This window comes from Chiloscyllium plagiosum, unplaced genomic scaffold (assembly GCF_037043375.1).
Source record: "Chiloscyllium plagiosum isolate Xiang-an unplaced genomic scaffold, Cpla_swu_hap1 HiC_scaffold_48, whole genome shotgun sequence".
In the NCBI taxonomy this organism is placed as follows: Eukaryota; Metazoa; Chordata; class Chondrichthyes; order Orectolobiformes; family Hemiscylliidae; genus Chiloscyllium; species Chiloscyllium plagiosum.
Window position 1 is genome coordinate 3,981,990 of NW_028270186.1, and position 12,407 is coordinate 3,994,396.

Genomic DNA, 12,407 nt, shown 5'->3' on the forward strand with positions numbered 1-12,407 from the left:
TGCTGGAGGCCAAGCACAGACAGTGAACAGAGTGTGTGAACAATCCACATAGCTGCCTCACCGGCACTGCAGTGTTCACTTACCTTTGGACCCACAACTCCACACCAGAACACAAGAGAGTCATCTTTGATCCTGAGGGAGAAGATGGAGACAGCGAGCTGGAAAGGATGAGAGTTGTGTTGAGAAGGTGAGAGAATGGCTCCAGATAAATTCCTCATTAAGACAGCCAGTGCAGACATGATAGGCCAAATGGCTTCCTTGTGAACTGTAACCAATTTCCATCGTGATAGGTTCAGATGTCCACAGTTGACCTATCCTCGGTTTCCCTATCCAGAAATAGGCAGTGTTGTGAAGGGAAATTCCGCTGGCAAGGCTGAAGCACACTTCTCTGGTCAAACTTGATGTCCTCCGCCCTGACCCAAACATCTGGTCTGCACCTGCCAGTAGCTGCCTTTTGGAACAACCTACTGAAAGATGTGGGGAGCTGTGCCGTGCTGACTCTATCCAGTATTTTTACAGCCATTCAGACAGACGAACCCAGTGCTGGTGTGTGTGCTCTACACGGATCACCTCACCTTATCTCACTCAGTCAGCACATCCTTGTCTCCCCAACATTTCAGTGAACTTACCGTGTAATCCCTGAGGCTGTGGCCTCCTTTCAGGTGTTTGGCCAGAAGCCTCTACAGACTCTTTAACATTCCTCCTCCCTTTCCAGCTGCTCCTGCCTCATCCCCACTTGGATCTTGTCCCCGAATCTATGACAGACAGACACCAAAATAATGTGGTGGAGCTTCACAACGTTCATCATTCTTCCTGCAACACATTCTCCCTTCCTTTTGGTTGGTCCTTCTTTATTTGCATTTTAACAGATACTTTCTCATCAACCTGTTCCAAGATATAATGATGCAAGGTGGGACTTGAACTCAGACAGAGCAACCCTACCTTAACAATACTGCAAATCACAAATTAATTCCCAACATCTATTTGCCTTATTATTTCAAACTCCGAGGCATTTAATATCCCCTTCACAGAATTGAATTGGAAATTGTTCACATTTCACATTTCTGGACAGCAACATTTGAAATCGAGGGCAGGAAAAGAGAGGCCAATCTGACCTGATAATAATGCATCATCCCTTGATACTGTCTGCTGCTTCCTGCAAGTCCATGGAGAGGCTGAAAAGGCAGAAAATTCTCTGGAGAATTCTCCGCGGAGCCTGTCAAGGGATCAGAATCGGTTCAGGACACCAGATGGATCAAAGGGAATCTCTAAAGCAACTTGCTGTCACTGATTGTAAGGCACTTTGGGAATCCGAAGGTTGGGAAAGGTACTTGATGTAAGCTCATTTATCTTGCTCCTTTCTTTCACTGAGACATTGGAATCTTCAATCAGGAACTTTGGTCTTGAAGACTGATTTCTGGTGAAAGATGGCAGTGGAGTAACAAGGCTCTTGCCCAGGGCCCATCCGCTCCGATCTGCTTTCCTATTTCACTTTATTTTCCTTTCCTTTTGGTTTTCTTTTCTGTGGTGGGTTGGCCAGCAGCAGCAAGGGTGGGCCACATGCAGAGTGGCAGACGTGGCTGCTCATGGCGATAGGAGGCTGCTGCCACATAAGGCCATTCTCCTGCCATTCGGGGCATGTGCCAGCGATCAGGGATAGTGGCCTTGGCAGCAGGAGACTCTTCAAGATGGTGGCACTGGCAAGGTGACATCTGCAGACGAGGCATGACTTGGCCTGACTTGTCAGGGGCCCTGGTTGCTGGACGAGTGTGGGCTCAGTGGTGAAGAGATGGTACATAAAATGGGATGACTCCGACATGGGTGGTTCTGGGGCAGGCTGTGGAGGTCTCCTGTGGCACAGACAGGGTCAGAAAGACTGTTATTCTCAACTTCTTACTTGGTTATTTTTCTAATTTACTCCTATAACCTATAATTTTGGACTATTTATTTCTTAACTTTTCTGATTTCATTTTATTTCCTAAGAATTTGATGCCAAATATCTGTACCAAGGTACCCAGTGCCTAAAATGGCGTTGTAATGCGGCGATGGTTGACTTTTCACTGAACACATTTGAGTACATATCACAATAAAGCTAGTTTAATTCAATTCAAGACAATAAGTGAGCACCCACTACACAAATCGACACTCTCCATTCACCATCTTACCACCCTCTGAGAAATCCAGTCTTATCCAACTTGACAGTAGCAACTGTAACGGAGCAAATTTCATCATCACCATCGTCTCTACCACATCAGGAGCATTTTCGAAGGCAATGTAATTTCTCATTTCCATCCCGACACTCAGTGAAACAAGCTTGAGGAACAGATCCTGAGTGAAAAAATCAGGTTTATCCACATGCAGGCAAAGATACAAAAGAGAGAAGTGACCTGTCTTCCTCAAAGCAGGGCTGGCTGGAAATTCCACTTCACAATACGGGCCTTTATCTCAAAACAAATGGAAGGAAAATCAAGTCTGGTTCCACCAGGGTTGGATAATGTCTCCTGCTCAGATTTTCTCTCTGTCTTCAGCCTGCACTGTTTTGGGTGGTGACTGGGATCGTCAGGAGCTCGGCACATTGGATGGAGTAGTGATGAAAGCCTGTGACAACATTGTTATGGGCAATCTGTCGTGGTATTGTTCTGTGGCGTGTCAGGATACACAGATCCTCTTTGAATCTGACTCTGGGTGATCCTCATGTTGTTGCTTCATTCACTTTCAATCCACTGCTCTGCTTGTCTCCCTTCTTATTTCTCTCTCGTGCCAACAACTCTTTTGTGATGGTGTTCTAGGAGAAGGGGCTGTATTTGCATTGGGAGTACAAGGGCATGTAGCCCAATTAGCTTCCTTCCCATCATCTTACCTGACTAGTCCTGCTTCCTCACACCCATCGTATCCTTTCCCATTACTCATTACCAACTTCCATGACCCTCTTGCCTGCGTTGCTCCTCCTGCTTCCTCCCTCTTGAATGAGCTGCTCACCCTGTTCTGCTCAGCTCTCTGTCCCTCACACACCCATAAATCTCCATTCATTCCCACTACTTAGACTTGCTCTACTAAGGACAGTTGACATGCGGCTGGAGGAGCAATAACTAGTTTCTCTCTTCCTCTATGATAATGATTTCCATCAAAGAGAATTGACTAGCTTTCAAAACCCAACCAATTTGTTTTGAAAATAAATCAAATTAGAATGAGGTAAGTTACTGCATTTCTGCAGTGTCTGTCTGGCCTACAGATATGAGAAGTTAGAATCTGTGCAGAGGTGTTCATACTTTGGTATTGATATTGATATCTTTGCGTTGGCAACACAATACAGGTGAGGTCATGAGCTGAGTTCAAAATGTAATCTTTATCTCATTACAGTATTACACAATAAAAGACAAACTTCCCACCCCTGTCTTTCTCTCCATTTTGTCCTGACTGCACTACCTCTCCCAAAGAAATGCTTTAACAGATGTGTCATCACAACACACTCACTGCTCTCCCTCACACACACAGGCACATCCTCTTAGCTCAAAGAATAACTCCTTTGTGTGTTTACCTGAATGAAGCTTTGAAATGTCCCTTCTTGTTCCTCTTCATTTAATTTGAAAAAAAAGGACAATCTACTTTAAACTGGAGGAAAAGTGTTCCCTTGTGACAGCTGACGACAGCAGAAATTGCAACTTGCACACCTGATTTTTGGAAGGGGCTGTTTCCCAGTTTCAGGGATGAGGAAACATAATTATGGGGATGGAATTTGGCAGAGGTATTCAAAATCATGAAAAGCCTGGGCAGATTCAAAAGGAAGAAATTGTTCCCACATGTAAAACAGTCAAATTGAAACTAATTGGCAAATGAAGCACAAGTGACATCAGAGAAAACTTTCTCATGCAGCAAGCGGTTCAGGTCTGGAATACACTGCCTGAGAGTGTGATGGAGGCAAGGTCAGTTATCTGGAGAGGAACAATGTACACAGTCACGGGGAGAAGGTGAGAGAATGGAGCAAAGTAAATTGCTGATTTGGAGAATCTGTGCAGACATAATGGGCTGAATGGCCTCCTTCTGTGCTGTCAACAACACTGTGTCTCCATGAAGCCTTCAATTTAAGTGAGTAACTGAGGCATTAAGACATGATTCGATGAGTACCTTGCATCCCATTGTTGTGGAATACGTGTATTTACATTTTTTGTGAAAACCTTCTTCACAAGTTTAGTTATTTTGGGTAAAAAAATGACAGTTGACTAAAAGAAAACTGAAGGCACTTTGAGAGCCTTGTTGGAGCTTGTTGAGCAGATTGCTTATCAGTTTGACGGCATTGTGCAGGCATTTTCCATTAAGGCATAAATTGAATTTAAACACAAGTGGTAACGTGAAAAGGTTGAGTGAAACACATAAACAGGAAGTTGAGGGGCACAGACAGGAAGTGAATGCAGATGTTACATTTTTCATTCAGTATGGTTATAAATGTAGATCTGCTGTGTAATTCTGGAAGTGTTAAACTTGTTCCATGTTTTCGACACTCGTCAGGTTTCCATGACCCCACTGATTCACTGCCACATCAGTTCAATCACACACCATCAAAGCTTAGTGACATTTCTTCCAGAGTTCATAATCAAGGCTAAAATTCATTGCACAATGGAAGGAGCGTCATATTTCAGAAGGCAGTTGCCAAGTCAATCATACTGTCATGGGTATGAAGTCACATGTAGGCCAGATTGGGTAAGTACAGTGCCACATCCACAAAAACACACTCTCTCCACCACCGACACTCAGTGGCAGCAGTGTGTGCTGTCTGTAAGATGCACTGCAGAAATTCATCAAAGATCCTTAGACAGCACCTTCCAAACCATGACCACCACCATCCAAAGGGGCAAGGGCAGCAGATACTTAGATTAGATTAGATTACATTACAGTATGGAAACAGGCCCTTCGGCCCAACATGTCCACACCGACCCGCCGAAGCGCAACCCACCCATACCCCTACATTTACCCCTATACCTAACACTACGGGCAATTTAGCATGGCCAATTCACCTGACCTGCACATCTTTGGACTGTGGGAGGAAACCGGAGCACCCGGAGGAAACCCACGCAGACACGGGGAGAACGTGCAAACTCCACACAGTCAGTCGCCTGAGTCGGGAATTGAACCCGGGTCTCTGGCGCTGCGAGGCAGCAGTGCTAACCACTGTGCCACCGTGCCGCCCACCACCTCGTGGTGATGGGAACATCACCTCGTGAAAGCTCCCCTCCAAGCCGCTAACCATCCTGACTTGGAAATTTATCACTGTTCCTTCAGTGGCACTGGGTCAAAATCCTGGAATTCTCTCCTGAAGGGCATTGTGGGTCAATCTACAGCACATGGACTGTAGCGGTTCAAGAAGGCAGCTCACTCCCACCTTCTCAAGGGGCAACTAGGGACGGGAAATGGCAGCGTTGACCACTTCTCTTGAATGATCAAAACTTTAAAAAGTTGAATGACATTAGTGAGCCAGATGGGTTTTTTTTGCAGTAATCAATGATAGCTCTGTGCCACCACTTTTGAGACAAGCTTCACATCCAGTTTTTAACTGACGTCAATGTTCACTGGTTGTTGCCATGGGATTTAATTCCAGAACACTAGTCCAGGTAACTAGTTAATTACTCGAGTGACTCCACCACCAGTTCCACCAGATACAGACTATGTCAACGGACTGAAACAGTCTGGACCAAACTCGCTGGGGTTGATGTGTCGGTCAGAGGTGGTGTGTGGTGACAGTGCGGTGTAACTGTAACCAGATCTGTATCAAAATGGATGCTGACCAGATCTATACTGTGACTGTTTACAGGTGATGGACTCAACTTGTGGGATGGGTTTGTGTCTCAGTGCCAGTAACCATGTGACATGAAATGATGGGGTATCCGATGCCTGTTGGGGAGAGGGAGCTAGTCAAAAGCTGCTCCAGAACAGATAACGGAATAACACAACAGACTGGACACCTCCATACACTGATAGGGCTCATTCCACAGATTCTGCATCCCAAATCCCAGTGGCAATAGAATGAGTTGGGGTCGAAGGACTGAGAGCTTGCAGTCCAGGAGAGCCTGTACCTGGCCTACAGGTTATTGTATTGCTATGTCACCCTTTGGTAAGATAGAAGACTATCTCAAACAACAACTTCATTTCTGTAGCACCTCTAAGCTAGCTTATCATCCCAGGAATATCAATAAACAAAATTGGACACTGAAATCTTTAAACAATACTTCAAGGCTTGGCCAGAGAGGCAGGCTTTAAGCAGTATCTTAAAGGAAGAAAGTTATCAGCAGAGGAACAGAGAGATTCAAGGAAGGAATGCCAGGGATTGGGTCCCACACATTTGAAGGCACATCAACCAATGGTTGGGCGATCAAAATACAAGATGTGGATAGGGGCAGAATTGGGACAGCGCAGAGACCTGGAAAGTTTGAAGAATGGAATAGGAAACACAGAGAAAAAGGAATGAGGCCATGGAATGATTAGAACATGAGGATGAGAATATTTCTTTGGAGGTTTTGGTGGACTGGGAACTAATGTAGCTCAGCAACGGTGGGAGTAGGGTGGGCGAGCAGATGAGGGCAACAGAGACTGAGACAAGTTTGAAGTTTTCAGAAGGATGGGTGATTGAAAAGCCTTCTGGTGTCAGCTGTCGCTGAGTTGGCTGCACTCTCAGCTCTCTGGTTCAAGACGAGCACCAAGGTTTGAGTGCAGTACAGCACTGAGGGAGTATGGTTGGAGGGGGTGGCAGAGGCTGTCTTTCAGTTGAGGTGTTCAGCTGCCTGCCAAAGTGGAAATAAAAGATGCCTTCTGATTATTTTGAAGAAATGAAACACAGGAGCAATACCTGGTGTCACGGGCGATATTCATCCTTCCATCACTGCAACAAAACGACAAAGTGTGGTGCACAATATTACAATAATGATGATACTTCAAAATATACTTCACTAGCTGTGAAGCATTTGGAAATGTTGGGCATTTTTGAAAAGCTGACAGAAAGACAAGTCTTCCTTCCTTTTCTGCAGGAAGAGAAGCTGATACTAGAAAGAGCAGCACCAGATGTTTGTGGCTCATCCAGCAGTTAGACTGTTATATTTGCTGGTGCTAGATGAATATGTAAATTACTAATATTATGGGAAAATGCAAACTAAAATAAATCCAGACTTACTAATTTGTTTTGCTGTTCTGCCCAAGCCATTCCTTAAGCTTGATGAGTCATGTTCTCCAACACTTAATGTGTAATTTGGGGGCTGTAATAAGCCTGTGGGCGGGTTTACCGCTCCTTATCAAATTTTTTCTTTAGTAATTTATTCACAGTTCTGAACCACTTTTGCCAAAAAATCAGTAGGTAAACACTGAGCAAGTAAGGATATGTGTGTGAGGGGGCGGCCTGGATAATTGGAGGCTGCTTGCTGCAGATTTGAAGATTGTGCCAAGGCTTTTTATTTCATGCCACACGTTCAAAGCACCCAACAGGACATCTTTTTGAAGGGAGGGCGAGGAGGGAAAGGGCCAATTGGTCCTCTGAGGATTCACAATCGAAGAAGATACAAGGAGGAAAACGCCACATAGATGTAGAAGTGCAGAGCGTGCCTGGGGTCAACAATCTCCAACAAACTCTGTCCATTCATCAGCCTGAGACATGCTGGCCCTTCACAGACGAGTTCAGGAAAGTAAGGATTTTTCCTCTAAGTTTTCTGGCTCCCGCCTTTCCTGATTCCAGCGAATCAGTATTGCTTGAGTGTTGGTCTCCTCGTCCTGGCTACAGGGAGACCGTGAGTCAATCACTCACGACTTGATTCCAAGTCCCACACGTTTCCAGTCAGAAGCCAATTAGATAAGAATCCAAGGGCAATCGCTGGATAGTGAGGAGGAACAGAACATCCTTGTTCGAGAAGGCAGCTCACCACCACCTCGAAGGCAATGAGAAAAGGACAATAAATACTGGCCAAGCAGTGATGCCCATCTCGTATGAACAAATTTTAAAAATCTGAGGTACCCTATTCCAGCCCAATTATTAATTCCCTGTGGATTGGCCATTGAACTTGGAGCTTTTGCTTTTTCATGGCTTTGTACATTGGGGACAGAATAGAAAACTGATAGAAATAAGCAGTGATTGCTATCTCAAACTCACATTGCATGAAGCAGATAAAGCTGCTCTTACACTGGTAGGTGCTGTCTGCACTGAATACATTTGTGTTACCTGGAACATCTTGAGGGCTTTCTTTTCCATCATTTGGTCTTTGGTCCTGTGGATGTTTCCACACCCTTCTCCATTGCTTGTCTCTGGTCAGCAGTGAGGTGTTAACTCTGATCCCAGTCAACTCGAAGTCCTGCTTGCAGGGGCCCTTATATGTTGTGCTGTTAGCAAGCTCACTGGCCAATGTCATCCATTCTGTTGAGATAACACGAATAATGGAGTCATTGCTGACTCTTCAAGACAGACATGCTGGAGATCCCTGTACCCGGAGCTACTTCCACGCTGAACACTTAGCCAAGCAAGCTGATGTCTGAAATAATGCTGAGGCAGTGGAGTTCAAAGTTCATCTTCTGTTGCTGACCTTTCAGAAAGATACGTGGTAAGGTTGAGAATATAATATTTGCAGCATCCTGATTGGTTCTTTTCCCTTTGGACTGTTTTTGAAGCTGTGAACAGAATGGATACTGTGTGGGGACATATTCCTCAAAGTTGCACTGCTCTGACATCTGAGCGCTTACATTGTGTTGCACTGTTTTCATCATCGCCATCAAAGTTGCAACTGGGAAAACATCAAAGGACTTCTGGTTTTTTCCACTCCACCAGCGTGGCTTCCCCTTTTATAGGGGAACCTGTCAACGATACACAGAGGAATGGTGGAAACATCTGCACGTTTGTTGTCACACACCCCGACTCCACCTCTCAAGGCCACCCAAAGCTCTTCATTGAAGATTGATCTCCATTTGAAATCCATTTGACAAATGCAACAGAATTTTACACAGAGAGATCCCACAACAGCAGTCAGGTGAAGGTGCAGTTCATCTATTTTAACGATGGTGTTGATTGAAGGACAAATGTTTTGTGCCTCCTGACAGTAAATGTCCACCAAAACAAGTGTTGGATGTTGAATATTTTGCTGAAGACAGAGCACCATCAACCAGCAGTGTTCTTTCAGCACTGCTCTTTTTGCCTCAAACCTGTGTATTCATGATGGAAGGTAAACTGATTTTTAACCAAGAGTGCAACAGTGAACTCATCGGTCTTGCCTATTTTTGAATTGGGTTGAATGCATTGCAAAATGCACTGTTGCCAGAAGAGACAGTCAATTGCTGGTACAAGTGGAATCCCAGCCTTGCAGCAAGTGTCTGTCCATTTGCTGTGCTTCGGTTTAGGCTTATGTTTATTTATTGTTGCTGTGTTGACTGTGAGAGTATCAATGCCATCGTATCTCCATTACATTGACATTATCTTTCTTTGCTGCGGCTGCCCCTTACCATGTCCTTATTGCTGCAGAGGAAGCATGTGTGTCTTGTTAACCCATGTTTGCATCAATCTATAGCTTCTGTTATGGACTCGGCCAGACCACTCAAAACATTCCTGCGCAGGCAACCCAGACCATAACTTTGCAGTTTGTTTTGGTGAGTGTACAGTGAGAATTATCCGGAGTATGTCAGTGAGGTTGACTACTAGATTTTAAAACAGACAGAAATTTATTCACAAAATTACACAATGACACACACAGAACAGAATAAAGAACCCCTACAGAACTCAGTCTATCCAAATGAGACTTGATTATGTTGTTCTGAATATACACAACAGTCCCAATAAGCAAACCCCCTGAAAGACCAGTTTTAAAAAAGGAACAGATACTTACAGGTTGAAGTTGGAAGGGCAGAAAGAGAGAGAGCCTGTTTTCACATAGCTCACGGCTGAACTCCGAACTAGTTCCGGGCTGAACTGCCCAGCTAGAGAGCTGACCACTCCCCTTCCATTATACAGGTCACTTCTAAAACATGACCACTTTGGCCTGAAGTCTCATCTGTTTACATATAAACAAAAAGGTCTCTCAATCCCCTTTAATATATCTACCAAACCAGTCTAATAGGAACTGGGAGCTGTTTATTACCCCTCCGAAAATAAACCAAGGGCAAAGTATCCTTGAGGTAAGGAACAGCTTTTAGAAAAAAAAGGAACCAGCTTTGTGACACTTCTGAGATAGCAAGAGCATGATATTCAGGTTAGCAGCTGCCTATTCTGAATGCAGCATCTGAAATTGGAAAGGGATGTATCCAAAGGGTTTTGCTGGCATTTTCACAGGGTGAGAATAATTGCATTAGGGGTTGCATTAATCTTTCATTTTCTTTTGGAGTTTGGAAATGCTTCTGTGAAATGCCTAGGAATATTTTACAAGGTGAGATACTTTATAAAAGGCAGGTTAAGAGGCAAAGAAGAAACTTTTGTCACGAGATTGATGTGCTGAGGCAGAAAGAAGAACCTTTCAGACTGGATTATGAAACTGGGTGAACCAAACATGGACCATAATTTGACAAGTGTTTTACTGTACAGCATTGGGACAGAATTATATCACATTCAATTGCAGTGGGCAGATAGGTGGCAATTGAAGTTCAATACAGAGGTTTTGCATTTTGGTAAAAAAGAACTTTGAGAGGCCAAGTAAAGTAAACGTGCTCTTTTAAAGGGTGTGCAGGAGCACAGTACATGTATGTGTACACATATGTACATAAGGCATGAAAGGTGGCAGGACAGGCAAGGGGAACTGTGAATAAAACATCGAGTTCTAGGTGTCATAAATTAGGACATAGAATACAGGAGTGGGGAGATGATGATGAAATAATTCTGACACTGGTTAGACCCCAGTTGGAGTACTATGCACAGATCTGGGTGTCACACTACGGGAAGAATGTGAACACATTGGAGAGAGTGTAGAAAAGGTCTATGATAATGGTTCTAGAAAGTGGACCCTTCAATTATGAGGAAAGATGGAAGAAATTGGAACTGCCTTCCTTGGAGAGGAGGAGGCTCAGAGGAGATTTGACAGAAGTTTTCAAAATTATAAGGGGTCTTGAGGGAATAAGAAGTGTGGAACGGGCCCCACTTGCATACAGATCAAGAATCCAAGGGCACAGTTTCAAAGTGTTTTGCAAAAGAAGTAAATGCGATTTGAGAAGAAACTTTGTACACAGCTAGTAGTTAGGGTCTGGAATGCACTGACTGGAAGTGTGGTGGAAGCAGGTTCAACAGAGGCATTCAAGAGGGGCATTCGATGGTTATTTAACCAGAAACAATGTGCAGGGAGCAGGGAAAAAGCAGGACATTGGTGCTAAAAGTAAAAATGCTCAGAGAACAGTGGAGACATCTTGGTGTGCATTTCCATCAGTCCCTTAAGGGAGTGGGACAAGTTGGCAACATGGTTTAGAGGTTGTTACTTTTATTAGCAGAGGTGCAGACCGTAACAGCAGGGAGGTAATGTAGAAGCTGTATTAAATATTGGTTCTGCCACAGCGAAAGCATTGTGTGCTTTTCCGTCATCCACATTGTAGGAGTGATGTGATAGCACCAGATGGAGTGCAGAAGAGATTTACAGGATGTTTCCTGGCCGGGAGAGTTTCAGTTATGAAGAAGAGATGGGACAGACTGGGCTTGTTTTCCGAGGAGCAGAGGAGATGGAGAGGGGAGATCATTGAGATGTATGAAATTATGGGAAGCAAAGATGTGGGAGACAAGAAGGAACTTTAGTCCTTGCTGGAGGGATCAATGACCAGCAGGCATAGACTTGAAGTAAGAGGCAGGAGGTTTTGTGGAGATGTGGGGACATTGTTTTTCATTCAGAGGATAATGGAAATCTGGATGGTAGAGGCTGAAACCTTCATTACATTTCATAAAGCAGACAAGGCTCTGAGTCAAGGGCTGGAAAATGAGATTAGAATAGTTAGGTATTGGTTTTGACCAGCACATGGTTGATGGGCTGTAGAGCCCTTTTCTGTACAGTAGATCTCTATGGCTCTGTGATGCATCCTTTAGCACTATAACAATTCTGTTATTCAACACAGGGCAATAAATTCTGCTCATTCTGTAAACTAAATTCTGTAAAATATACCATTACTCCAACTGGGAATTTGACCAGAGCAGTTTATTGAGAGCAGAAACACTTCCCTGGTTTGGTTTGTTCTTATCTTAAATTATCACACCAAGTCCAAGCAAAACAAGGTGATTTCATCGCATGTTTCCACCCTGTTTTTTCTCTTAGTCCGAACATTGTGGTTGTAGGGCTGGTGTCAGAAGAAGAGAGAAAGGGATTTTGTATTAATGTAAGATGCCGTTACATCCGATTGGTTTCTGGGCTAAGTTTCTATGGTGAAGAGGGATCATACATCAAACATTATATTTCACTGCAGCGAATTATAATTTCTCTCTCCGC

General features: G+C 44.1%; 1 protein-coding gene and 1 long non-coding RNA gene across 2 annotated transcripts in view; one reads left to right on the top strand and one right to left on the bottom strand.

The window, feature by feature from the left end:
- The window catches only part of pebp4 (phosphatidylethanolamine binding protein 4), a 553,891-nt gene that overhangs the window by 18,402 nt on the left and 523,082 nt on the right, over positions 1–12,407 (bottom strand). The window lies entirely within an intron of this gene.
- Positions 3,921–12,407, top strand: part of LOC148135686 (uncharacterized) — a 50,332-nt gene continuing 41,845 nt past the window's right edge. Inside the window, exon 1 of the long non-coding RNA XR_015754877.1 lies at positions 3,921–4,086. This is a non-coding gene — a long non-coding RNA (uncharacterized LOC148135686). The remainder of the gene's footprint in view (positions 4,087–12,407) is intronic.